The sequence below is a fragment of the Perca fluviatilis genome, chromosome 13, assembly GCF_010015445.1.
Source record: "Perca fluviatilis chromosome 13, GENO_Pfluv_1.0, whole genome shotgun sequence".
Classification (NCBI taxonomy): Eukaryota; Metazoa; Chordata; class Actinopteri; order Perciformes; family Percidae; genus Perca; species Perca fluviatilis.
In genome coordinates, this window is record NC_053124.1 from 13,358,471 (window position 1) to 13,386,470 (window position 28,000).

Sequence of the window (28,000 nt, forward strand, 5' to 3'; positions counted from 1 at the left end):
AGCCAGGCCAGCACAAGTGTTATTTACATAAACTTCTGGTGTATTACAAATTTTACAATCCATCGTTTGGTGCTAACTTTGTACTACTGTAATTGGTATCATTTGTTAGGGGGTGAGACTGTATTAGCTGGCTCGTAACACGTCTTCCCTGCCCAGTTTTGGTTGGGTTGTGCTGGGTGTCCTTTAATAGCGATTCATATTTCTTATATTTGACATAATCATAAATACCCCGGAAAGCCTTTAATGGCAGAGCTAAGCGTTGGAATCACTTCGGAAATATATTTAGTAGAGGCAAGAGTCCCATTAGCTACATTCGTATCATAGCTTAAGCTCTATAGGATTTAAACCACATTTATATCAGGGTTTAACATACCATCAGATAATACACCGATAATCATACCGCCATCAAATCTGTCGAGGAAGTGTAGCATGACTCAGTTGGAGCTGAGATATTTGATGATATAACTTTAGAGACTATATACTGGATTGTATGATATTTACTTAGTTGTAAAATAAACATTTCAGAAAGTTGAGCTATTTCAATATTTTTCAACAGGTAAACGTGTGCAATCAAAAAGGCTGCTTTCCTAATTAGAGAAAGCATGGTTGCATTGCGCATGTTGTGAATTGGTTTTACAAGACGTGCAAGTTTAACAAAGCATCATTTAGTAAATGAGATCAGATCCAACGGGCGAGGACATTCATAACAACGGGCATTTTAACAAGATACTTTGATGTTTAACATGCTGGTTTGAGAGTGAGATCTGCTGTACTTCCAAAGGATGCACACATGCACAAACCCTCTCCATTAAAAAGGACCCACTAGCCCCGCTCCCAAGCGATTTCGAGAGATTGGCAGCATCTAATTACACTCGGAGGCGTACTATTCCTTGTAGGTACTCCAGTAGGATGCTATTCCACCAAAAGCAGTGTTCTGAATCTCTCGAGTCTCTGGCATGCTAGATTTAGGATCACCAGCTAAATTGGGTCCAGGAGAAAGGTGCTGATGGTGTGGTGAGAGGAGATTGGGCTGCTATGATACTGGAACCGCAGTTTAAACGCTGTCAGGCTGCAAGCAATAAAACCTATCAAAGCAACACCAGGGATTTTCTTCTTCACAAGAGCACATAGAGAGAAAGTCTTATGGTACTAATGGCTGGTGTTAATGTCCATGTGTAGTGACCGACTGCGAGTGTACTAAAAAGCTCCATATGTATCTAGAAAGAGATTATGTTTGAGATTATGCTGGTATATCGGCTATATCGATAGCCGATATATCAAGATAAAAATGGTTAATACATTTAACATGAGAATACTAAGCACCTGAACTTGATGGATCCATCCTGTTTAATCTGTATTTTTTTGTGCATTTACATTTCTACCCTGTCCTTTTAGATCACAGTCATCATATTACGTTCACCGTCCAAATCAAAAGGGTTACATTAATTGCCTCTGTGACTCCCAACCAGCAAGAATAATGACATAGCAACAGGGAGCTCCTCTGGAGAAAAGCATAGCTCAGGAAGTATTCTCAGATAAGGGCATCTGCCATAATTGTAATAGGACAAGATTTGATGTGTCACGTGTCACGCTGTGTGTATGTGTCGCAGCTGAGTGGGAAGCATGGCATGTGTGTGACTTTGCACACAGTGCAAGGTTCAGAAGAAAAGTTCTAATTCAACAGAGAAATAATAGAAAAGACGCAGGGAACATGCATGCAGTTACGTTCCTGCAGAGACAGGGTGGGTGCCACTGTGGAGTTGTTATCTGTTCGGCATGTAAAGCCGGAGCTTTTCTCTTTTCAAACGGTTTAAACACCAGTGAGCAGATGAGATGTTAAATCCGATGAGTGGCAACAACTGCTTCGATACGCACTCTAGATATGGTGCGAAATCTAAGTGTGTGCACTGAAATTATTAGAAAAATGAGTGTACCATTTGCAGTGGAGAGCCACTGACACACACAAGCAACAACGGAAAACCTCAAAGTACAACAAAGGTTAAGCACAGTTTGGATATGAAATGAAAAAAGAACGAATGTACTACTGATTAAGTTATAGTCATTTGATGAGATAACCATTACTGCGAGCCGTGTAACAGGGAAGGGTTCTTAAACGGATAAAACAGTATTCCAATCCTCCACACGCACACGGAAACCTTTTACCTCTTAATTGTTCCATCTGCTGTTCAAGAAGATGCTTTATGATGCTGCATCAGGGCTTCACTGGATATTCTGCATTAAAAAAGATCAGGGCTGGGTCAATCACCTTCTGATTCCCAGAATAGCTAACTCTTACGGACATACAAGTTTTCTGCAAGACCCAGAGGCAACTCATTACAATTTGAGCAGAGGAACACCGACTGATTAACAACTCAAATTGCACTGTATGGCCATGTCAGAGTCCCTGTGAGCACTAGCTAAATTTGGCCAAGCAGTACAGTATGTCACAAAGCTTTAGCTTTACACTTGGCCAAAAAAAACAATTTAATTTACACCCTCTACTGCAAACCAAAACACCTCCATGTCAGCAGAGTACACTCATTGGAGTGGTTTCAGCACAGACCAAATCAGATGAAACAAATCAGAGCTCCAGCTATCATATTAGGTGCTCTTACTTTCTATAAACCGCATGAGCCACAAGTGGGGATGTTGTTATGGCTTAGTTTATCTGTGAGAACCTAACATGCTTTTTAGATGGTCACAGAAATCATGCCTGCCATCATGCCGCAGCATTGCATGATATTTTACAAAATTAGATGATTCATAATATACCTACATGTTTGATCATTGTAATCATTAGTTGTGCTACACACTTACGTACTTTCACATATCCAGTAGAATAAAATTTACCCCTGAAAGAAAAATGATTTAGATTTAGGTTATAGGGAAAGGTTGAAAACTAAAATGACTGCAAGTTAGAGCAATTATGTGATAACCATATAATCTGATAACCATATAATCTATCAACATATACATACAACAGTTTGTACAGTACAGGCCAAAAGTTTGGACACACCTTCTCATTCAATGTGTTTCTTTATTTTCATGACTATTTACATTGTAGATTCTCACTGAAGGCATCAAAACTATGAATGAACACATATGGAATTATGTACTTAACAAAAAAAGTGTGAAATAACTGAACCCTTTGCTTTTTTGATAGCGCTGCAAACCCTTTGTGTTCTCTCAATGAGCTTCATGAGGTAGTCACCTGAAATGGTTTTCACTTCACAGGTGTGCTTTGTCATGGTTAATTAGTGGAATTTTTTTCCCTTATTAATAAAAAAGCAAAGGGTGGCTACTTTGAGGAATCTAAAATATAAGACATGTTTTCAGTTATTTCACACTTTTTTGTTAAGTACATAATTCCATATGTGTTCATTCATAGTTTTGATGCCTTCAGTGAGAATATACAATGTAGAATAGACAAGACAATAGTCATGAAAATAAAAAGGAAACGCATTGAATGAGAAGGGGTTTCCAAACTTTTGGCCTGTACTGTATATCTTGCAAAAAGTTATGCTACATTTTCCGTGCTTTATTCTAGAATTTGTGCACTTGTGCGAGCCCCTGCAGTGAAGAACCTATTTAGGCAACAATACTACTAGGTTTATGTTACGTCCGTGGTTGTTAGTTAAGTACGTTAGTTACGAAACAAAAGCAAGTTAAAATAAGTAAACGTTGGCGTTTGCTTTTACACATGGGACACAAACCGCAGTCTCCTGGCTGAAAGTCCTGTGTTTGCTGACCCTTCCATTCATTCCAACCTCCTCCCTACGCAGACTCTTTACACTAGGTCACTTGACTGCACGTCCTGGCTCACGATTACATGGGTCATATACTAATTAATTAGTGCATTACTTTTCACAAGTATATTGTAAGTAGGAACAGTGAATGAGAAACTCCTGAATTCATTTATCTACCAATGTAACACAGCTGATACAAATGAAATGTTTGTTTCAACATGTATTACCTCATAAAATCTCAGATTGACATTTTTACATTTCCGTTCATCTATGCAAAAAACAAAATCGGTAGGCATATTTTTTTCACTTTGAACAAAGCCAGGCTATCCGTTTCCCCCAGCCTGTGATTTAAGAAAAATTAAGCTGAGGTTAGCTTAACTCCAACTCTGCATATACGCCATGAGGTTGATATTGATATTTTCTACTCCCTTTCAGAGAGAAAGCTAATTAGGATATTTCCAAAAATGTTGAGCTACTCCTTTCACCTACCGTCATATTATTTCAGTGTCAAATCCTACCTGTCCATTCAACCTACAGTGCATTTCTGGAGCAGTTCATAATGCAGATTATCATTACCTGCGGATATTAAAAGTAAAGGTTTCTCTCATATAATAATGCTGTTAAGTGTATTATGCTAGCCTCTTGTTAGTTCAAATTCAGGGTTTTCTGTATGTTCACACGTGGATTCTGTACGGGCTTCTTTCTGCCACCTTGAGACGCACACAGCATGTAGATGGTACAGATAAACCATATTGACATATAAATATTGACGCCTTCACGCAGTGTGTGGGAGCGTGCTGTTGAATTACATTGTTGGCCTCTGCAACACTCTCATTTCATCTACCTGTCTAATTGCTGTGATGGTAGCGGGAGGGGCCACATGATGACACAGCCTCTGGTCAAGATGGTAAGTGTGGAGGAGGTAAATTACACAAGGCATCTGCGAAGGCACTGCAGTCCTGCTCCAAAGATCTGTATTTCTTAGTGGTACTCCATGAAAACAGAGTCATGTTATTAACCGCAGTAACTCATTTATAGACGTTTAATGCTGCAAGGCTTAACCTGATTTGCTTTGCCAATTTTTGTTCCAATATTGTTTTTCATGTTCATACAGTACATGTTCTCAGTTTCCCTTGAGATTATTATTATTATTATTATTATTATTAACACATGAACCACGAAGGTCCTTATGAATAATGGCCCTTTGGCCACATGGGCCATAGCGCTATGACCATTTCCATGAAACTTGGTAAACATATCTTCTGCACTTGCTTCAGAAAAACAAACAATGGTTTTAAACACTGGGCCTATTATTAGAAAAGCCCGATATTGTTATTAAAAAGGGACACCAAAGCAAATCAAATTTGGCCGATAAGGAAGCCATAACACCTGAATAAATAAATTCTCCATAAAATTCCATTAAATTCAGCACACATAATCCCATGGTTTGTGAGCAGAGTGGAACAGCAGCAGTTCCTCCTGCTCAAAACATTCTGTATTCACTATCTTCCCAGCTGCTGTCGGTTTTATATTTGCTGTTCCCCACTTGCTCTCCAGTCATGCTGGGAGAAAACCTGCTCCAGTCCTGCTCCATAGCAAATGTGATGAATTCTGCCCTTCAGTTGTATTATACAGAACAACGTGGAATTTAAAAGGTAGGCGTAAAAGCAAACAGAGTGAAGATGCTAACATAGGCACACATGTCTAGATTTGCTGCATGTGGCAAAAACAGACAAAGATGTGTCAAAATGTCTGAAAATATTTTAACTCCAGCACATTATCGCAGTTACCCCCAAGCTGTAAAGAAGTGTGTGACTCCACTTGATACATGCACCCAGACAGCAACAAAAGATGATGGTCCAAAGGGAAATACTGTCACACACTCAGACACACTTCACAAATACAGACACTTTGTGTTGTTAAAACCCTAAGCAAATATTGGCACTGCCATTTAGGGACGCATACACTTGATGTCAGTGGCCAAGAGACTGCAAATGCACAAGAGCAATCAAATGCATTGAGAGGGCGCAAGAGAGAACACCAACACCACGACTTTCAAAAAAAGGTACTTCACACAAGATCATATTGCTCCACTTGCTGCCACTCTGCAACACTTACATACCCTGCAAGGTTCAGGCCACATAGGGGTTGAAAATGGAAGTTCTGCTGAAGTACTGTTGATCGAAGTTGGCATGCGCTACTACATATACTTTGTGCATTATTTTGCTCCAGACGTCTACTCTGTAGCAGTTCTCCCAGGTTGTGTACCATTTTGGCTAGCACTACCAATAAAATACGCTGGGCTGTAATGGATGGAGTCTACCAATTCTGGCAATGGAAATGGATTAGTACATAGCCTCAGAAGCAATGCAGCCTTGTTGTTTTTTGGTGGGGAATAAAGAATGCAGGATTTTCTATGTCTAACACTCAAATGTGCTGGATAGTTAACACTTTTCAAATAATATAAAAACTGCCAAACCTGATGTCTAATTATTTAAGCTATTTAAATCTCTGTAAGAAATATATGAGCCTAAATAAAAAGTGATTTGTAAGCAGTCATGTTAATTTGAAGTCAAATCTGTAGCTTTCTCTACTTTACCTCAAAGTAGCCAAATTTGATTTTGGAGTAAATGTACGTGTTACTATTAATCTCCTATACAAAGACAAGAATTAAATTTGACATTGCATAGTCTTCTGTGGCTCAAGTTAGCCTGGTCCTACCAGACTCTCGTACATTTCTTTTGTACAGAGAGTCTGGCCACTCTCCATTGAAAAGAGTTAACTTCCTTGAAGGCGGGTACTCTATTGTAGTTTAAAACTATTGGATCTGCCCAGAGCCACTCTGGATCTGCCATAACCAATCGCTAATGTTTGGTCGTGACATATGTCATGCGCATGTGCAACAAGAGGGGAGACCGACAACAACTATCGGCTTATATTTAGCATTAGCATCTCTAGCGTTAGCCTTAACCATCTCCTTCACCACTAACGGAGCGAGCTGGAAAACTTTTCCTGAACCCCATGGGGAGGAGGGCCACAACATCATGGCCACCAACACAACTCAGCAAACATTGTTCTTTCTTGGGCTTTAACTTCTGGATATTCGGCAGCGTTGCCACAATGGACCGAATGGCTTCGCTCGCATCTTTCTAGCGTCCTCAACGTCATCGTTCTCAGCCACTCCCTCTGTTCGCTGATTGGACCGCCAAATATTTGGCTGGAAAAAAAAACAAGAATATACCGCAAACCCAGTTCTCTTAATACATCCATGATAGATAGTATATAATGGACCAATAGACCCTGTTGCTCTGGACGGAGACCAGTGAAAGCTATTAGAAGCACTTTTCCGGTGATCGCCAGCTTTACTGCGCAGCCTCCAACTGAGAGATACAACGTAAATGTGACGTGAGCAACGTGTCTGAAAGTTTTAAGTCTTCTGGTAGCTGTGCCAAGAGAAATCTCAATCATTCCAAATCTTACAGAGATGGAGAGCGTAGGTATATGTAAGGAGATAACATGGGCATAGGCTAATTATTGCTAACTAAAATGCTAGTTAACATTAGTAATTAAACCTAAACAGCTAATGTAAGTCGAAACTGCCTGCAAGCTTATCCTGTACTATACGGTAATTCCTCTACTGTGTGACACAATCGTTAGCCTATTTTTACAAAAACATCTGCTATGGAGCCATAACGTGAGGTACAAGGTAACGGAGCCTTTTATACATTGTCGTGTTTCTTTAGAACTAAACAATGGACAAATAGAGTCTTTAAACGCTTCAGATGTAAAGTTATTCACTGTCAAGTGACGTCAAAATGAATGCTAGTCAGTGGAATGCTAACGGGAGGTGATGGCTAGGTAGCATCAAAATGGCGCCATAGGAGGTTCGAGTTCTGAAGCGAAGCTTACCCCCTTGCGCAAACCCAGACGGGGTTCTCTTAATACATCCATGAGACGGAGACTGAAGGAAAATTAAAATTGAGCGGAAGTACGTAGGAGGGCGCAGCCAGGCTAGGCTCAAGTAGGAGCTGTGCGGAAATCTGATAAATTGCCTAAAGTGATGTCACTTGGGTCAGTGTCAGTTGGGGTTGAAGACTACATGTTTGAAAATAAGAAAAGAAGCAGAATAATACACTATCTCAGTTTCGAGTCTGACAATGTTACAGGGGTGCAGTGCTAAATATGTGGAGTACTTATTTAACAAGATGCTGACATTGTTTTTCTTTACTGACCTACATCAACTCTACTTCACTCCTTAAATGAGTCTGTTTAACAGTATCAACAATTACTTCATGAATATATGCAGACTTTTATCCACAGTGGAGAGCAACATTTGCATGCAACTTTCTTAGTGCAGTCTAAAGCTATTACAGTAGAACCTCTGAACATCTCTCTCACTTGTTCACTTTCTCTCTCTCTGTCTGTAATGCTTGGGGTAGTTCAAAATAAATCAGGTATTAGATATTGAAGGATGCATATTTTCTTCAGAGTGCTAACAAATATACATGGACTCACCCAGAAACACACAATCGATCTCCATTAATCTCAAGCCCTACATTTTTAACATAACAGAAAAAAAATTATATAGTATGCACCACTGGGATTTGGTTAATCCTCTGCATGGCAACTCTGCACTGTCAAATGTACACACCTGCCACACTGTGATTCTACCCAGCATGCCTCTGGGCTAGAATTCCACCTGTCCACTTTGTTTCATCTAAAATACACAAGACACCGCTTTGACTGGACCTGGGGGCGGTCGCTCGCACGAACAAACACACACACGAACACACACACACACACATACATCTAATGAAACATGAAAACTGGCAGCACATACAAATCACAGCATGTTACCACTGAATGCCTGCCAGATTTTTTTTTTGTGTTAACCTTTATTCAAACAGGCAAACAGAGCGCATTCCAAAGAACACACTTTATGTACAGCAACAGCCCAGGGAGTAATCTTACTTTCTCATAAATGTTCTCACTCTTTCACCAAAGACAAGTGTCTTTGTGTGCTTCACCTAGCAAAGTATTGGGAAAGATAATGATGACTGCGAAATTCAGGACTTTCTATGATTGTTACTCTAATCTACTAAGAGGTAGGGGGCATTTAAGGAACACTAAGTGTGGAGAATTACTAAAATTGATTACTTACACACTCACAATTGTAGCAACACAAATCCACAGTGTTGAGCAAATACATAAATGGAAACACTGTAATGCCGTATTTACATAAACCTCCTCTGGATGTTTTTTTCAAAATGAAACCCTGCAGTAGGGTCCACTGTTGTGATATCTCATTGTTTCCCACTAAAAACACTTGGATGCACAAGACATCGTATTTACCAAGCCTGCACTAGCACTGGACACACACGCACATGCACACATCAGATCCCATTAGATCACACCACACAGAAGTCCAGGCTTCTTCCATCTGCTCCGGCAGAGCACAGCATTCCACTTGTTGGCCCGCAAACACGAAGCGTCCCTCTATAAGGAGCTGTAATATGGGCCGACGGGGGGCACAGCAGGGCACTCTGCTGATGACGAAGCCAATGTGCTAAGGCAGATGAGTTTGCGCCCTCTGAACGCTGAGTTGAACAGTGAAACTAGCCGCCTGCTTGTGCGTGAGCTGCAAGGTGTAGCAACTGTATATGCATTTCTGTGGATGTGGAGAGTGTGGACATATCCCATTACATAATAGGAGTGAGCACAAATAGACAAGAAGGTTTTTTAGACTGTGTGCATGGTAATGTTATGACAACAGTAAGAATACAGAGACATTATACAGAGAGGCATAGAGATGGGATGGAAATGAAACAGTAAGACTTGTTCAGTAAGTTGCTAAGAAGCAACCAAAGAAAAAGCAATCATGAAAACGTGTTAGCTTAGGCAAACCTCACGGGCCCTCCTGTACTGCGCTATAAAATAGCAGCTTTAGATGCTCTGAATCAATACAATCTGCCAGCTTTTGTGCTTTCTTCGTCCCAAAGGGCCACACATTATGAAAAACATTACATAAAAGGCAAATATTACAGCTGGGATGCAGTCAGTCACCAAACAGGAGCGTGTGCACGCACACACAAACAGATCCACGCACACCAAGTAACAATCTCAAAATCTGTGTTCATCTTTGCACAGAGTTATTAACACAAAAAAACTCATTGAATTAACTGTTCTCTATGGTTGTATTGTGGCAGTTTCTTATCCCTCACGCAATCGATATTAATCAGAGATGTGAATTATCCCTGCAATTCTAAGCAATTAATTTGTTTTCTCTTCCCCACTCATCCTCCTGCAAACCAAGCCTATTTATTCCCAAGGAGGCACATCCTTTCACTTTTCTTGCCAAAGGCTTAATTAATTGTAGAGAGCAAGTCTATAGGGCCGGTGTTTTTGTTTCCTGTTGATTTTCCTTTAGCCTTAGCATCGCCCAAGCCCAGTCACCCTTATAGAGCGCCCCAAAACAAAATGGCCCTAACTGCAAATATTGACACAGTCACCTGGGGGCCGTGCCAAATGAATGCCGCCCCAGTGACAGGGGCATCTGTGACTCCAAATGGAGCTTGGCAGAGCATACAAAGTAGGATGGCACGATATATGACGCTATATGAGGCGAGGAGGAAAGTAGATACTCGCCCTTTGAAAATCTTTCACCTCTTCTCCAGATTTTTTTGGTCTCTACTAGGCAACTTCCGCATGCTGGTATACTCATCTCTTTTAGCCTAAAAAAATCCTCACATTTTATGAACCTTTTTCGTCTTCTGGGCCCTCTATCCCTTGCTAAGATGGCCGTTGATGGCCATTGTGAATAGCTGACAACAGAGTTTCTAGATGTGGCAAAGAAAAGTCCTATGCCTCGTTTTTGGTGCATGTTATTGGATCAAGCTCACCAGACCACTCTGACAAAAGAAGACAGCCATACCCAACTTAAGATAATACATCAACCAAGGCCTTATAAGTGCAGTGTACTCCTGGATAATCATATCTGGTCACTGACAACTTTAAAACAAATCAAAAAATGCCAAGATTGGATCACAGAAGTCATATGGATAATATCTTATTCTAATAGGAAAACAGAATGGATTAATGGCTATAGAACAGAAGGAAGCAAGATAGGAGGAGTAGAGAGCAGGAAGCTTGTTAGGTAAAGGCCAGGGAAGAGGAGGAAGTGTGTGTTCGTATGTGTAAGGGGGGGGTGTCAGAGGAACAATGGCCCAGCCAGGGTGCAGTGATCCAGGCAAGACCAAGCTGTTGCCTGGCCCCTACTCCATATACACTCTAAACAGCATGCATGTGCACACACACACACACACACACGCCTACTAGCACTTTGGATACTGTATATTTTCCCTGTGTGAGTGTGAGTTGTGTGTGTGTGTGTGTGTGTGTGTGTGTGTGTGTGTGCTTGCACATTTGCCCATCAGAGTTGCCCCTCAGGGAAATAGACATGTGTAATAGAGAGACATAGGTGAAGGAGAGATGTGTTTACAGTATGTGTGTTTAAGAGAGAAAGATTTAGCATTGCCAGCATTAGTACATGACGTGTGGGCTGATATTGAAGATGTTATTAGTATTACATTTACAGGTCTTATAAAACTGCCACTGAACTGGCTGGTTTTCATACATCTTCAGCTGATATGTGTCACACTGTCATTTGCGTTGCATTTCCAGCAGCTGCTCAGATGATCATTCAATGACAGCACAGTCATTACGTGCAGTCTCATTTCTCTGACCCATTTAACCTTCCTGCTGTGCTTCGGTCAAAATTGACCAATTTAATAACTTCATTCTGTAATGAATGTGTTTCTTTCCATCATCTCATTGAGATTTCCCTCACACTTTATATTTAAGGATTTAAAAATATTTTTTATTATGTTTAATCAAAATTTCAAGCGCAGAGTTTTCACAACCAGTTACAGCCACACATCATAACAGTCAGATATCCCAATTCTCCCCTCATGGGACCCAAAAATTACAACCCTTTTACGCCTGCATGCACAAAAACATTGTATCCACCCACAACATGACACCTTGATACACTGATCAGCTCTTGTACTGTAGCTTTGTAGCAATAATGCATCTCTATCTTGCCAACGTGTCATTCTGCGGTAGTAGCGTCACAATAAGCAAGCAGGTGACTGTAGCTTTGAATAAGGCACTTGATCAGGAAGAATAGCACCTGCAACGCAGGAGCTAATGATGATCCTAAATAAACAAACTAACAAATCTGATGTGGACATTTTGGCCTAGAATAACAAGGAGCTCCTCTTAAGAAGGCTCTTGCTATAAGGAGCAAGAGAGATCTCTGGAGAGGTCGGCGGACACTGGCCTCAGCCAGATTGGCAAGGACCACACAATCCCAGTGCCGAGGGTTTTGATTTTCGGATAACTCCAGCTGAAAACAAAAGAAAACACAAACAAAAAAAATGGCATATCTGCACACTCAGAGATGCGAAAAACAGCATCATGGGCCCCAAAGGCAGGGAGTATGTTCTTATGCAGGCAGTATGTTCTTATGCAAACACACTTGTAGCTATACAGACTATTCTCATGAACCATTGGTACATATAGCTATGAAATGTAAAGCACTGTAATTCACATGTATTACACATATGTATTGCTGTACATTGGCTGCTGCTGTATAAGAGCATTCTGTGTCATAAAACACAGGGCTTTCAAGCAGGGGAGTGGAGTTCATGTCCCAGAGAAAACATAAGACTTTCACCCAGGAAAAGTGTCGTGTCCGGGGAGTACTACTTAAGGGGACCGGTGTTTAAATCCAAACCAGTCTTTTTTTCTAATCTTAACTAGTAGTTTTGGTGCCTAAACTTAACCGTCGTTGACGCAGGATGGTCACCTTTTGTTGGCTAAACTTAACTGCAACGGCCATGTGACTGGTTGTCGCATGACCAGCCGGCGGTCATAATTTCACAGAATATCATGAATTGCTGTGCATATGTTTTTGTGCTATATCATACGTACCCATTCATGAGAATGCGTATGCAAACTGCATATTCAACACGGTAAATGAGGATGTTTGACTTCCACTATAATAATTTATAAATTCTGGACAGCATTTATACACAAACAAATGTTCATGTGTGTTTTCTTTATCAACAAATCGCATTGGTCAACTGTAATCAGAAACACATGCACATTAGATATCAAAAAGATGTATCTGATAAACTTTGGAACAGCCTTTGCCTATATATTATTTAAAATATAGCATATACTCGACCAGTCACTAACAGTCACTTCAAAATATTTTTTAAATTACAGAAAAAACATTTTCTAACTCACCTCCAAGTGTATTCTAGCCAAATAGTTTAGATTTTTTGATTTGACCAGGTTTTGAGTAACCCGTCTTTGAGATTCTGCTGCCACGCCATATCCAATAGGGTTAACCGAATATTTGTTGTGGTGCTCACACTATTTAAAAAATGAAACAGCAACAGATTTATTTTAGAAAAGTAGTCTGCCGTACTGTGGATAACCCACAGAGCATGCTGTCAACAGTAACCCAGATATTGTTTCTGTGAAAACATGTTGCAATCGATTTTATTTTAAATACAATTTTTTGCCATGATCGCTGTCCAGGGTGCTGGATCTGGAGCTGCTCTGGGTGTCCCCCTGACATTCAAGCAGGTGGCCAAGAATCCCATTGGCCAATATTTTGCTTAGACCGATCACCCTCATATTTTACCTCACCCAACTAGCTGACTATATACAGTATATCTTACTGGTTCAGATCTTGGTGTCTGTCAATGCTGAGCTCCCTCCACTCCAGTCAACCTCACTAAGAGAGTTATTTAGTTAGTTCAGTTTGCCTGCCCATTCTTGCAATAGACTTTCTGGTTTTGCATTGACTTGAGTTCAACGTTTTCTGCAGTGAGAAATTACAAATGTAGTGCGTTCTTTGCATTCTTTGGATCCAGTTAAGGATTTTTTTTATGCAGAAAGCCCCAAAAACAAAATTCTAGAAATCTGGTCAATACAAAAACTATCTAGCTTGATACCACTAGCAGTTAATGAGAATTCTTTTCTTTCTTTTAAAACTGTGAAATGGGTTGAGTGCACTTTTTATGATCTAAATTAAAAACAGGAAGCAGCAATCAAAGCAGGTGTAATGGTTTAGAACTCTTGATTTGTTTTATCAATATAAAATATAAGTCTCATGCATTTTCTACAGGAACATAAAGGTTAGAATTATGTTTTCAGCACCACGGAGGTTAACGCAGGTATGATTTCCACGGGTAATTATTGGGTGGAGAGTTGTGGCACACACTGCAAATTAGCCAAAATGGGTCTAAATTAGATGTTTTTCTCATTATAAGGAGAAAATCCTCAGCACTTTATCTGAAACCATATTTAAAAAAGAAATATCATAAATATTATTATCAAACCAGTTCTGCATTGGGAACCAATGTTCTCTAAGCTCATTAGTCAATGCTTCACATGTTCTCAGAATAAACATAATACAGATCCTTTAAATGGCCACTATAAGCAAGCTTGGACGCTTTGGTTGCAAAAGATGATAATATATTAGACTCAGACACTTTGCCACAGCTTTCCTGAACCAATGCTGACCACCCTTTGTCCTCTACACAGCAGGGTTAAAAAGGAGCTTTCTCTCACATCTAACACATCAGCCATCAGCCATGGGTTGCTCATCTCTGCTAAAAGGGGACATGGCCCTGCCGGCTCCATTATTTCCGACAGCATCCCGGAGAACTAAAACTAACAAGGTTATTCACTGTGCTTAAAAAAGAAGAGGCGATGTTATGGTTATTTGCTGCTCACATTCAGGGTGGAGGCAGGGATACAGCACAAAGAGTTCTCCAAAAGGAAAAGTCAGTACAATATTCCTTTAAAATTGTTCATACTGTGTATTTTTCTCGATGATTGTGTTTCTTTTAAAAAAAAAAAAAAAAAGATACTTCCTTTAGAATATGACTATGCAGGCTAAATCTGACATTTTAATCCAAATGGTGCCAAGAACCAAAGAGACAGGCACTGCTCGTGTCCCTGTTAAATAGCCTACACCAGTTCAGCCACTGGCTGCTGTAGCAGAGTCTGGCTGACTTAGTGGTGGAATAAGTAGAATATTGTGTGAACTTGATCAACATGCCACATATGGCTACTTGGGGAATAAAATAATCGAGGTCGCTGCTGCCATGTGTGTTAAACCCTATTATAAAGGGGCTTGATAGTAGTTTGTTTTGAGGTGCGTGCGGAGAGAACACACACACACACACAGCATGCTCAACAGATGGGTAGAAACGAGAGGGAGAGAGAGGATGCTGAAGGCTCCTTTGCACTCTCCTTGTTGCGTCCCGGGTGCCATTCCTGTTCAGCGTCACAGGAGCCACCTGCTCGCTACCGGGGGACAAGGCCAACGTCTGAGGAACAGTTTTCTCAGACTCGATAAACGCCCCCATCCCCCCATCCCCCCCCACACACACACATACTTTTCATTCTACTGAAAATAACACGGAATATGGAGGAAGCATGGTTACAAGAAGCGGCACTGCGGCAGACGCCCGCCACAGTCTGAGGAGCCCACACATAAATCGGACCTCAGTGCGTAATCAGGTAGCTTTCAAAGGGCTTTCTGTTGCGTGATGAGATGCCAGTACGGATGTTAAGTCAAGCAGCCCCTCCCCCTTTCAATTCCCAGTGAACGCTCACTGGCGTCTTTGGTACATCCTGTCTCTTTAGCATTCAACGGGAGAAGGCACCCACTCACCCAGGAGCACAGGCGGGAAGAAGCATCGGCATCAGCCCTCTAACCTAACACTATACGTGAATCAGGCCACGGACGAGACATCCTCCTGCCAAGAATCAGCTCCACTCATCAGGGACACTGCTAAAGAAAGCTTCGCTGCGGGTGTTGGAGCTCGGATTTAGAAATGTTATTTAAAAGTCAAAATGGCATCGTGGAAAACTCCCAAAAGAGAGAACACCATCATTGTGCGTGCGTGCGTGCGTGCATGTGTGCGTGCGTTTGTGCGTGTGTGTTTCTTTTGGCCACTGCGCAAAGTTACAGGTCTGCCAGCGGCTTTAGAGGCTATCATACAGCTCGCTGTGTCTCCCACTGAGGGATTCAGCATTCAGGATGCTACTGCTGTCCACCTGTGCTCAACTAATGGGCTGTAATTCAACTGCTGAGATGTATTTGGGGATTTCTCTGTTACCGGTACTTCCGTTCAGGTTCACAGATCACACATCCCAGCGGATAACAGCCGACATACTTAAGTCTAGTAAAACAGCGCGGACTGGCGAAAATGAGGGTCTAGTTTCTCTTTCAATGTGAGACTATGCGTCATTAAAACCGGACTACACTTACCTTTACACGAGGCTGTCAAAAATCAAGCACATGAATAAACCGTCAGACAGCAAAGCAATCAGGAGTCCATGGCGCAAGAAACAGTAGCCTAAAGGGATGTCGAGTTTAATAGATAATGTGCATTACCTGATCGCTGTCAGCAGTAGTTATTTGATGCGACGGCTATTCCCCGATCGGTTCCGTGGATACAAATTAAGTTTCCCATCCATGGCACGTCTCAGATGGAGAGGGAGACTATCATTCATTCACACTCGCTGCTGCGCGGATTCTTCTCCCCACAAATGTTCTGGCAGGCATGCCACTTCTGCGCCTCCGAAACAGACCAAAAAAAGAAGTGTAAAAAAATAAATAAATAAATGAAATTAAGGAAGGATCGCTAAGGACAAAATCATAAAGTACGGAGAAGAACGGAACAGAAGAACGCAAAAAAGGCAATGGCAAAAACAATGAAAAGAGGTATCGTCGCTTTTGTAGATGTCCAATTTTGTTCAAAAAATAAATCCACGTCATATAATCTCCATGGTTTTTGCGCATATAGGCAAGCTTGTATATTCCAATGCAATGAGAGGACCCGCTCACAGGCAGCCGCGCCGCAGCAGCAGGGGCTGAGTTGAATAACGGGTTTTTTTTCTACTGATGCCCAGTACTCCAAGTCCAGTGAAGCTCTTCATCTGAAGCAGAGGTTGAAACAGAGGGAGGGAAAATATATTTTAATTCTTACTCCATTTACTGCCCCTATTTTCTCCTCTTCCCTGTCAGAGGGTGAAATGTGTCTGTGGCTCTCGCCTGCTCTGGCATCTGGGATAGGTATCCACAGGCAGCGGCTCACAGTCGGGCATCTGGCTTCCCTGCAGTCGCTTCACAAGCGGACGACAGAGATGCGCGCCCTCGCTGCCCTCCGCCGGGGATCCGTCAGGCGCGTTCACAACGAAACCCTTCCTCCCTCCCGCTCCTCCTACCCCCACTACCATCGCCCGTAGTGACGTCAGCACGCGCAGTTTTCCAAATACAGCAAGTGCACAAGCAGAGACGTATTCAAAATCCACTTCTTCCACTTATTTGTAACATGAGCCACGTTTCCAAGTTTGTTTGGCCATCAGTCCATACCCAGGCTACTTCTGCAGTTTGATCACTTGAAGTTTACTATTTGCATCTTTGGACTAACAGCAGTATTCCTCGAAACAGTTAAATCCCAAGCTATTCTAATACATTAGCAAAGCACCCCATTTATGCATAAATCCTTAAATAGATCACCCCACATCGCAGTGCTTATACTAGTTAATTTAAAATAAAATGTTTTTACATTGCTCACAGATATCCTTGTCAACTCTTCTGCCGCTCTGCCAGAAATATTCTAAAATGTAGAAGAGATTTGGCACTCGTTATGCTTTCAGTATCAATACTGCAAGTTTGGATGAAGCTAACAAGCTAAAATGCCAATTCAAACAATATTTATATATCCAACATTAATGTTTTAATGGCTTCAGATTTTATATTTATATCACAGGCACAATCTATACAGTTGATAATGTGATTAGATCTTGAGGCACCGTGCAGCATGTATTTGCATGTGGATGAGTAAAAGTGGTAGGACATTAGTCAGCTCAAGTGCTTCTTTTGAAGGCTCGGAGGTGGAGGAGGATCTTGAGTGCTGCAGCTCTTCCAGTGAAGACAGATACCCACCGTCCATATATTCAGCCATCATCTGTTCTTGCAGTTCTGTAACTAATCATCCAATTTAGGGCACAATCAAATTACTCTACAATGAAGTTTATTTCTTTTAATGAACAGTCAACAACTAGCCGCTACATTGGCAGTCGAATGCAGAGAAAGACAGAGGAACACTGTGTGAAAATGAAGTCCGTATCTCTGAAGACAAAAGTGGACAGTATTACTTTCACACACCAGATTTGAAAATTGCTCACCATTGGGCTCAGTGAACACAGCGGCAGATAATACAGAGAAAATAGAAGCTATCAAGGGACTGTCTGTCAGATTACAGCGTGTCAGAGCATGTGTATTAACTATGTATGAAACCCGTAGGTAGTGCAAGCCCATAAATTTGCCTGAAAAGTGAGGCTTATTAGGTTGCTAGATTTCCGTTGTCTCTACACATTTATTTAATTTATTTATTTATTTATATGTAAATAGGCTTGGGTTTGACTTTCTGGACCGTTTTTGTAACTACTTAATGTTGGAAATATGCTGCTTACTTGCTTCAGGGTTTAGAGAGTTGCATCAGTTCATTGAATTGATGCATTGCATTACAGACATCCATTTTTAATTGCTGAATGATGATTTATGTGCGTATGATTAATAGTAAAACTAATAGTGTAGTTTGAAAACTACTGTAAATGGCCCAGTACTATCTGAAATGTCTGGAAAGAATGCATGCATTTTGGTGCCTTTACTCTGCTTAAGATTAAGAGAAACTAGGCTTTTTTCCTAAATGTACCATTGTCAAAAAATCTGCCAATGATCATTTTTCGCCAACTCTACAGCTCTTGTAAGCTACTTTCTATGAACAATTTGCTGCCTGAGAGGATCCTGCAGAGAATTTGTGTCTTCCCAAATTGGACCAAATGAAAGCACAAAGCAGATCAAAAGGGAGACTGAGACTGTAATAATCATGCTCATTTTTTAGCATTAGAATATGCCATCATAACTATTACTGCCGCAATATGAAAAAAAGTCTCCACTCGCCACTTTTAATTCACTTACTGACTGCCAGAAGTCTCTCTTTAAAATTTATCATTTCCAATAATAATTGGAAAAGGGATTCTGATGAGGTTAACTATTCTAATAGAAGGCACACTACAGATAATGCTCAGACATTCGTCTCCTCTCAATACAAAATGTCCGGGAAGCTTTGCAGACATCACTCAGACATGACGCCCTCGCATCTTTATACATCAACCAGTTGGCAAGACAGCACCTCAGAATAACAGCATCACTAGAAAGGGACATTTTTCATCAACTACAGCCTATTTAGCAACCCTCTTGGCAGAGACAGAATGATCACATTGTAAGGACTTTAAATGTGCTGTTACAATGGGGATGGTTGGCAAATGCTTCAAAGCATGTATCTGCACTGTAGTGAAGTCAACCCACAGCTAAATGCGGGATGTGGTCTAGTAGGCTTAGAGTGCAATGCTACAAAGGCATATTAATTTGATACATTCATTCATAGGGGGATATTAAGAGTGCTTATCATGGACTTATTTTGTTTTGACTCATGTAATTGAACCCATTCCTTGGGTGGAATTTACTAGTTTAGTTTTATGCCTAATATACCTGTATTATTACATTGCAAATCCATTGTCTTTGTGTTCTTAGAGAACTTGGGCTGTATTGAGAACCATTACTGGCATTGGCCTGTAAAGGCGACTGAGACATTGGAATAACTGATATTGGGCAATAGAAATGAATCACTACTCATGGTCCTGCCTGCTATACTGGCTACCGTGTATGTCATTGTTACCCAAAATAAACCGTAAAAAGGAAGCTAAAATAGTGACATAATGAAAGTTGGATGATGAAAAGAAATATGGTTGAGTTTATTGCAGTTTCAGCACCATGGAGAGCTCAAAGCTTAGAGATCATGGTCACACAAACACACACTTTCAGCACCATGGAAAGCGCCATTTGTAGCTCAGAGACGTGGAAGGTAATCTGGAGCCTATTTACACACATTTTGACACACACACACACACACACACACACACACACACACACACACACACACACACACACACACACACACACACACACACACACACACACACACACACACACACACACACACACACACACACACACACACACACACACACACACACACACACACACAGCCAGTTTGAGGACAGCACAGAGGCTGAGAGCGTCTTTGTAAAATACATTTATGTGATTCCATCCTATTAAACCAAAAGGAATTTCTCTAAACATAAATGTTGCACTATATTTTTGCCTTAAAAGCAAAGTGGAAAAGAAACAAAATTTTAAAATCTCAATTGGACTTAAATATTCCTAACCATGCTTTTCACTGCACTCTTTTCTCAGGATCAAATAGTGGATGCCATTGTTTTCCATGAGCAGAAAATAATTTGACTCCGAGAATGAGCCAAACCTTGAATATTATCAAACACTCATCCGCATTTATGAGAAAACCTTTTCTTAGTTTCACCAATCATGATTGTAAGCAAAACAACCTTATAGTAGAACAAACTGATTCAACTCAAATACACTCAATACAACTCAAAAATGTATTTCATCTTACATGCCTTTTCATACATTCAGGCAAGGCAGTTTTGTTCATAAAGCATGTTTCATACACAGAGGTATAGGTTCAAGTTGCTACACAGAGAAGTTAAAATGACAATACAAAGTTAGAGCAACTCAATTCAAAGTTAAAACAACACAATTCAAAGGCAAAACTATACAATTTAATCAATAAAATAAAGAGTATAAGACTGAGTCCTTGCTGCAACGGCCTGTGCTCAAGTCCGACATCTGTTCCTTTGCTTAACACCACCACTACTACTACCACCACCACCACCACCACCACTACTACTACTACTACTACTACCACCACTACTAATACTACCACCACCACCACTACTCATACCATGATAATAAGGCCTTGGGTGTTTAGAAACATTTAGTTAAAAGCACCTAAGAACAATAAGGTTTTCAGTCTGGACTGATACTGAAATTGTTGGGGTATTCCTAAGACCATCAGGCAGTGGGTTCCAGCGCTGTGCTGCATAATGACTACAGGCCACTTCTCCTCGTTTAGATGTTGCCCTGGGCACCGCTAGCCATCCACTCCCCAGTCATATATTTAGGGCCAACTCCATGTAGATATTTTTGAAATAAGTAATACGACTTGTAATGAGGCGTGATGTGGGCTGTCCTTTTGGTTTTGGTCAGAACTCTTGTAGCTGCATTTTGAATAAGTAATTTACATTACCCTTAGCAGTAACAACACTTCCAAAGCACTGCAGCTGACCTGCAATTCTGGTGGCCATGCATGCTTCATGAAGCAGCTAGGTCAAGCTTTGTATTGTCCATGCCACCGCTGAACATAAGTATACCATGTAAGCACACATTAGCACAAGTTGACCTGATTAGCAGACATCTGCTGTGGCCAGAGGGTGTGCTCCTTTACATACTATGAGAAGAACTAGTAGAAGAAATCATCAAAGCAGGATCACAACATCAGGCATCTTATCAGATGAGGATAGAGTGTGAGAATCATCACTTTGGTGTGTAATGTATGTACTGTACCTACATGTTAAATGGCTACTGGATATCCATTTTATCCAAATAAAACACGTTTCTGTCTTATTTCTTGCTATATTGTTTACCAAAAAGTGTCCACCTAGCTTGTAAATTGTGTGTTAGCATGCCAATAAGCATTTTCCTTAGTAATATTCAAACTTAATGTGAGTTTTATGTGTACAACCTTAATACTGACATTAAATGAAAAAGGCAAAAAGGGATGCAGATACCCACAACTCCACTGCTGGGCCCCTTATCAAAACTGTAATTTCCTACTCATCCTTTCTGTAATTTTAAAACGCCTGCATTGTGGGAAAATTGTATTGCCTTGTTTGATTAATTTTGTGGAGGCTAAATGGCTCCTAACAATGGTGTGTTTGATTTGCTTCCTATGAATCAGAGCAAGTAAAGGACAGGGCCAGAGCTTCGGAGTTGAAGTCGCATTGTCACCATTGCTTTTCACTTTGCATTCTTCCACTTAAGCTAGTATCACGGAAAAGAGTTTAATTCAATCACAGCCACTTTGACAACTTGCCAAACATACACAGACAGAAGTATTTTTCAAACCACTGAAACATTTCACTTGAGTTGAAGTTTTCCCTGCAAGACGTCTGCAACAGTTTGAATGTCCATATTTTTTCACTTGCCTTTAGAAATCATTCTCTCCTTTTCTGATCTGATCCATGTTTGCAGTCGTTGCTTTGAAGTTTGCCAGTGCACCAACTTCGATCAAAAATAGCATACCACACCATAATGTTTTCACTCTACCACTATCATCCACACTTTTCAGAGATACACTTCAGTAATCCTCTCTTCTGTGTTAATGCATCTTTTCTCTGCCTGTATTTTAATAATATATTAACAAGCAAGAATGCTTTGGGGGATGTTGTGTTGAGCTAAATCCAAGTACACAAACAAACACCTGAACAAAACACACAAGGGTGACAGAACAGAAACTTCCTCTATTGTTTTTTATTTTTTTATTTCTGTAGATGCTTGTATGAGCATAATTAAGTGTGCGTTGCACATGTGTGGGTCCGTGTCTGGCCACATACATGATTGCCAACATAACATTGAGTGTGTGTGTGTGTGTGTGTGTGTGTGTGTGTGTGTGTGTGTGTGTGTGTGTGTGTGTGTGTGTGTGTGTGTGCCTGTTTGTGTGTGTGTGCCTGTTTGTGTGTGTGTGTTTCTCATGCTCAGCCTACTGAATCCTGAATGGGGTGGGAGCTTGGAAAAAAGCAGTGGTCCATGAAGCTAACTAGAGTTCCTCCCTGATCAAATGTGACAATTATGATAGTGCTCCTTGGTACAAAACTCCCCTCTGACTCCCTCCATCTATTCCTTCCTCCTTTCTCCTAATGCCACCTCCTCTTCCCATCCTTTAGTTTCCTGCTCTTTCCTCTAACATGCAGATCTGCATTTTTCAGTTTATGCGATGTTACCGGTCCACTCAAACGTAATATATCTACCCCGATCATCTCCCTGGAACTAATTCAGTCTCAGACTCAGTTTTCTTTACCTGCATTAGTCTTCAATTTAAAATACTGTATTTATCCCTCAAGGGCCAATTTAAGGCAAGCAAGTTTGCAAACACAAATACCACCAAACAATTTAATAATAATAATTTGAATTTATATAGCGCTTTTCAAGGACTCAAAGTCGTTTTACAGGGAAAGGTAGAAAACAAACAAGGCAAAACAAGATTCAGGCACATCAGATAAAAATACAAAAACTGATAAGATAAGGAAAATAGTTGAAATACACAAGGTTAAATGGCAGTGTCCAATCTATAGCTGATCACCTAGTGTTTACAAGTGTAATGGCTTCTTGAATACCCCCTTCCCCATGCATGTGATCTAAACACATCCCTGATTGTATTAGCTTAAAGTACTCAAAGGCATGGGCGTAGGAAGCATTGAATATGTGGAGTCTGGGGTTCCTCCCCCAGGACATTTTTAACAGAGTAGATGCTATTTACTGTATTCTGGTGCCTTTTAACAGGTGGTTTGATACTTTCATCTGGCTGTACTACTATGAGAAAAATGGGTAAATTTTGTAATCATCCAGAGGAAGTGGTCAGCCCAAGATCACATATTTGAAGATATAAAAAAGCTAAAAGTACAGAAATTAATTCAATGTCTAATTCAGAGCCACCGTTAATAATAAGCAATTATTGCTTATTTAAACGTGAGGATATCTTTATACATGAATGTAATTGCAATTTCTGTTAAATTAATTTCTTTAATGTTATCAAATCAATGAGTAAAGAGGACAACTGAAGTCAAAGTGCCCCTCGGCATTCTCCAGTAAACTACATCTATCTTCCAAATCAGTTCTACTATGAAGAATCAGCACATGAGGCCTATGTCTCAAAGCTAGATTATGCTGTTAGACTGTGTGTGTAAAAATGTAACAAAGTCACCAAGATAACCGGCTAACACTGCTACTGAGAAGCACTCCAGCAGTGAAGCTTACAAGCACATATCACGTGTTTGGGAGGGCGGTTCAGAAAGTGACTATGTAGCATTCCAAGTAAACATTGCGTGCAATAATAGTATTGGACATAATTACATTTTGACCTAATGATGGCATTAGATTAGAAGTTCAGAGAGCTTCAAAGGGGGTTACAATTCATCCTGGGGGGAACGTGAATCTGTGTACCAAATTGCATGGCGACCTGTCAACGGACAGTCCGACATTGCAATCTCATTTATCTACTCCAATGGAGTTCAGTTTACGTAGGCAGCAAAGACGTTGCTGAGCCTTTTCCACAATGGCATCTGTATTTTCATTAAATTTGAATCCATCCTCAAACACAACACTAAAGTATTTGTAGATGTGAACAATTTCAACACATGAATGACTGTACCGCAATGCTAACGACAACAAAAAAGATCTGTTGTAATGATCCACATATTTTTGCAGTGCAAGTTTATGTAATTCATCGTACTGACTTTTGAATATACTGTATGATAAATTACATAAATGAGAAAGGACACAACTGTGCAGTGAGCCATTAGAAAAACAAAGGGATTTAGCTGCTTAAATCGTAAAATGTCTAATGCCTAATCTGTGAATTTTTCCCCTTACTATGCCTATTAATCTCTGTCTCTTCTCTTTTTTTCTCCTCCGTCTGAGAACGTGAAGTGTTGGCTGCAGTCATGATGGTGAGCAAACAAAATCAGGCTCATCAGGAAACATTCAGGTTCCATTCTCTCCATGCTATAAATCACACTCATATGGGGTAACACATAGTGAGTGGTGCATTTCCACATACCCACACACAACCACCATTTCCTTCAGCTCTGGTGTTACATTTCATGTTATCTGAGGGTGAAAGTCCTTTCCTTTATCCGACAGAGACAGATCACAGGCTGACCATTGCCCCCCTTGGCCCACCTACAGTATAACATCTCAGTGGTCATCTCAGTCCTTCAATCCCTTTCCTCTCGCTTCTCTTCCTACACATCTATCACCTCTCTCCGGCTTTCTTCTCATATATATCCTCTGGTCCCTCCATCTCATCTCTCTGTCTGCTCCATTCATCCCATTCTCTCCAGCCCCCTGCCCATACATTTAAGAGCAGCTGAAGCCCACAGCAGACCATTCTTTGTTGCCCCATCCATCATGACTGACTGTAGGCCAAACAGGCCCAGATAAAAAAAAAAAAAAAGAATCTATGATTTAAGTCTACCTTGCTCTCGGCTGGGCGGGCTGCTCTGTGGTGCCCCAGCTAGTTTTTAGATCTAATAACCTGTGACAGAAGTAATTTTGGTAAGTCTGGAGTTCAGCTATTAAAAGCTAACTTCTGAACTATTCTTCAGCCTTGCTCATAACTGCTTGCATAATTTTGATTTTCTCCATTGATTGAGAAGAACAATCAATCAAGACAAACATTTTCAGGGACTTTTCTGAAAATGTTAATTAAAAACATAAACTGACAGTAATTCTTTTCTATTCAATTTCACGTCTAACAAACAGACAGCATGTTTTGCATTAGCCTATATGTAGAGTAGAGCCAAAATTAACAATCATACAGCAGTGACTACTGTGTTGGGTATTTTCTGTGCATGATTTATTCCAAGTAGAGGAATAAGAGGGTTTAATCATTAAATCTCTCTCTAGCATGGCAGAATTCATTCTGACTGGCTTTAAGGCACGATCAACGTCTTGAATATATCATGTCCAATACATCTTTATACCTAAACACCATTGTCGATTTCCAAAACTAAAATGACACATACAATCAATCTATGTACTGTCACACGGTGGCAGTTTAATCATGTGACTGTAGTCATGTGACCGTTCTAGTTAACACAACAGATGCAGTTTTAAACGGGTAGTAAACGTTGTGAAACGCAGGCAACAACTTACTTAGGGTTAGTAAAACATGAGGGAATGGCTTAAAGGATGCATGTAAACTACTAAAATGAGGACGTAACGTGACGTCACAGACGTCCTTGCATCACAGACTAAGGTCCGTAAAACTTGGTTAATTTCAACATGATAGTTGACTTTTAGTTCCACACAGGACACAAACCCCGGTCTTCTGAGTGAAAGTCCTGGGTTTGTTTGCCCCATCCACCCAACCCTCCTTACCTGGAATTTGTCGATCCTATACTTTGTCAACCCACTTTCTCGTTTGCTTTTAATTACTACAGCCACGAAAGATTGGTGCCTAAAAAGAAACAAAATTGTGGGTCGTTTTGAGCGGCTTGTATAAATCAACCCATACGGTCGTTTTCTGGGTGAGAACGGACGGATCATGTCTTGTCAAGTAGCACTCAACGTGGCCAAGCCTCATTTGGAGCATAAGAAGCACTTCACGTCCTTGAAAAATTACTACTAAATAACCCTTGACACAAACTTTAAATGGAATGTGAGCAAATCCCTTCACAAGTCATTGCAGGATTCCAGGTACCTGGTAATTGGCCAGCGACACCAAAACCTGCATTAAGTAAAGTTGAAAGATTATAACTTTATGCAAATAAAAAAAAAAACTGCACGTGACGTCATCTGTACTTCGGGGGCAGAGTGTTCCCAGGGTATGTTAGATTTGTCACAGATTTTAAGGAGGGGGGGGTCAGGAATACTGACTTTTCTCAAAACCAACCTTAGTTGCAAGTAACCCTACAGGCTGGGGGCCCAGTAGCTACTGATAGTGTAATAAAGTGACTGAACATGTACTTTACCTTTTAAACATTAATGATCCCTCATAGAAGAGAAAGTCTAAGAAAAGGATGTACAACACACCAAAGCTCTTTAAACTATTTGTGCATCATGATAGTGGCTTATACCTATGGCCGCTCTCCTTGACAGACATGGTCTTAATTGAGCATTTACGGCACATGAAATACGAGGCTTTGTTGTGCTCCATCACGTTAGGTGGGCAGAGCAGGGCGATGAATAAACCCTGGTGTGACAGTAGTGATGACGGTTGGTCTTGCCCTCCAGGAGATGAGTTAGCAATTTCATGCCAGCAGAAAACACCCATCACCATTAGAGAGCTACACTCACTGACGAATTGCAGCTATTTCCATCATTTTGACAATACCAAAAGGGAATCAAGATGGGAGTGAGATTGCTTGGTCTACTGGGATGGAGAGAGTTGGACTTTCAAGGGGCTTTAATGACAAATGCTGAATTCATGAGAGCTAGTGTTAAGGGACTAATACAGGTGTTGAGTGAGGATGTTTCCCTTTGGTTAAACCTTCTCCTTCTTGTAAAGGAGAGATGACTGGACAACGAAGAGTGGTTTAGGTTTCACCAACCAATTACCCAAAAAGCATTGCCCACATATTCCCAGTTACTTATCTCTGTCTTCTGCCAGCTCTTTTGCTCTCACTCTGTTTTTCTCTTCTTAGCCTCGTTGCTCCTCTGTGTTTAGCCTTGAGACAGGTCTTCTAAGGGCTCTTAACTAAATGGGATCTTTGCTGAGGCCATTGTTGAGAGCTGGGCCACGGCATTGACAGCACGCTCCAATAAGCACTGAAAACACTACAAAAGGTAAAAGGCCATGGCCCTTAGTCCCAAGTGTGGTTGTGATTGTTTGTGTGAGAGGGAAATAAAGTAAGATAGAATAGATAGGAAAAAAGAAGCCATTATCAATGATGTTACAAATTTTGTACATTTTAGTTGTTTTAGTTATGTATTCTGCTGCACAAGCATGACTCCGTTAAATAGGGTAAGATAATGAGCATATACTGTGCCAATAGTGCATGTTGTCTGCATAAAGAACACAACTTAAACTCTCCAGCTGCATGCACGGCTCTCAAAAGTAACTTCCATTTTTCCTGAATTTTAGCCTCTAACACTCCATTCATAATTCATATATGTGGTATCTTTTAATAGACAGGCTCAAAAAGAGTCACAGCATGTGCTCAGTGACACAGAAAAAAAACATACTGCACACTGAATGCAATTCATATATGTTGCATGTTTTTGTTGGACAGACAGATGAATTTGATGAGGATAGCATTCTGTCGCAACAAGCGTACAACTTTGATGACCTCACCAGCACGAGGAAAAAGAAAAAGACAAACTGTCCAAACAGCACTCTCACATGGTGGTTGACTGCAGTCGAAATTAAATATTTACAATATTACTTTTATTTCCTTTG

At 40.6% G+C, this 28,000-nt stretch overlaps 1 protein-coding gene across 2 annotated transcripts in view; it reads right to left on the bottom strand.

The window, feature by feature from the left end:
* adgrb2 (adhesion G protein-coupled receptor B2) overlaps positions 1 to 28,000 on the bottom strand; it is a 292,014-nt gene that overhangs the window by 226,849 nt on the left and 37,165 nt on the right. Inside the window, exon 1 of one of the 2 annotated variants that reach the window (XM_039819387.1) lies at positions 16,228 to 16,983. The exons of the other annotated variant lie outside the window; for it this stretch is intronic. The gene's annotated coding sequence lies outside the window, so the exon portion shown is untranslated. Of the gene's footprint in view, positions 1 to 16,227; positions 16,984 to 28,000 lie in introns of those variants that run through there. 2 annotated transcript variants of the gene reach the window in all.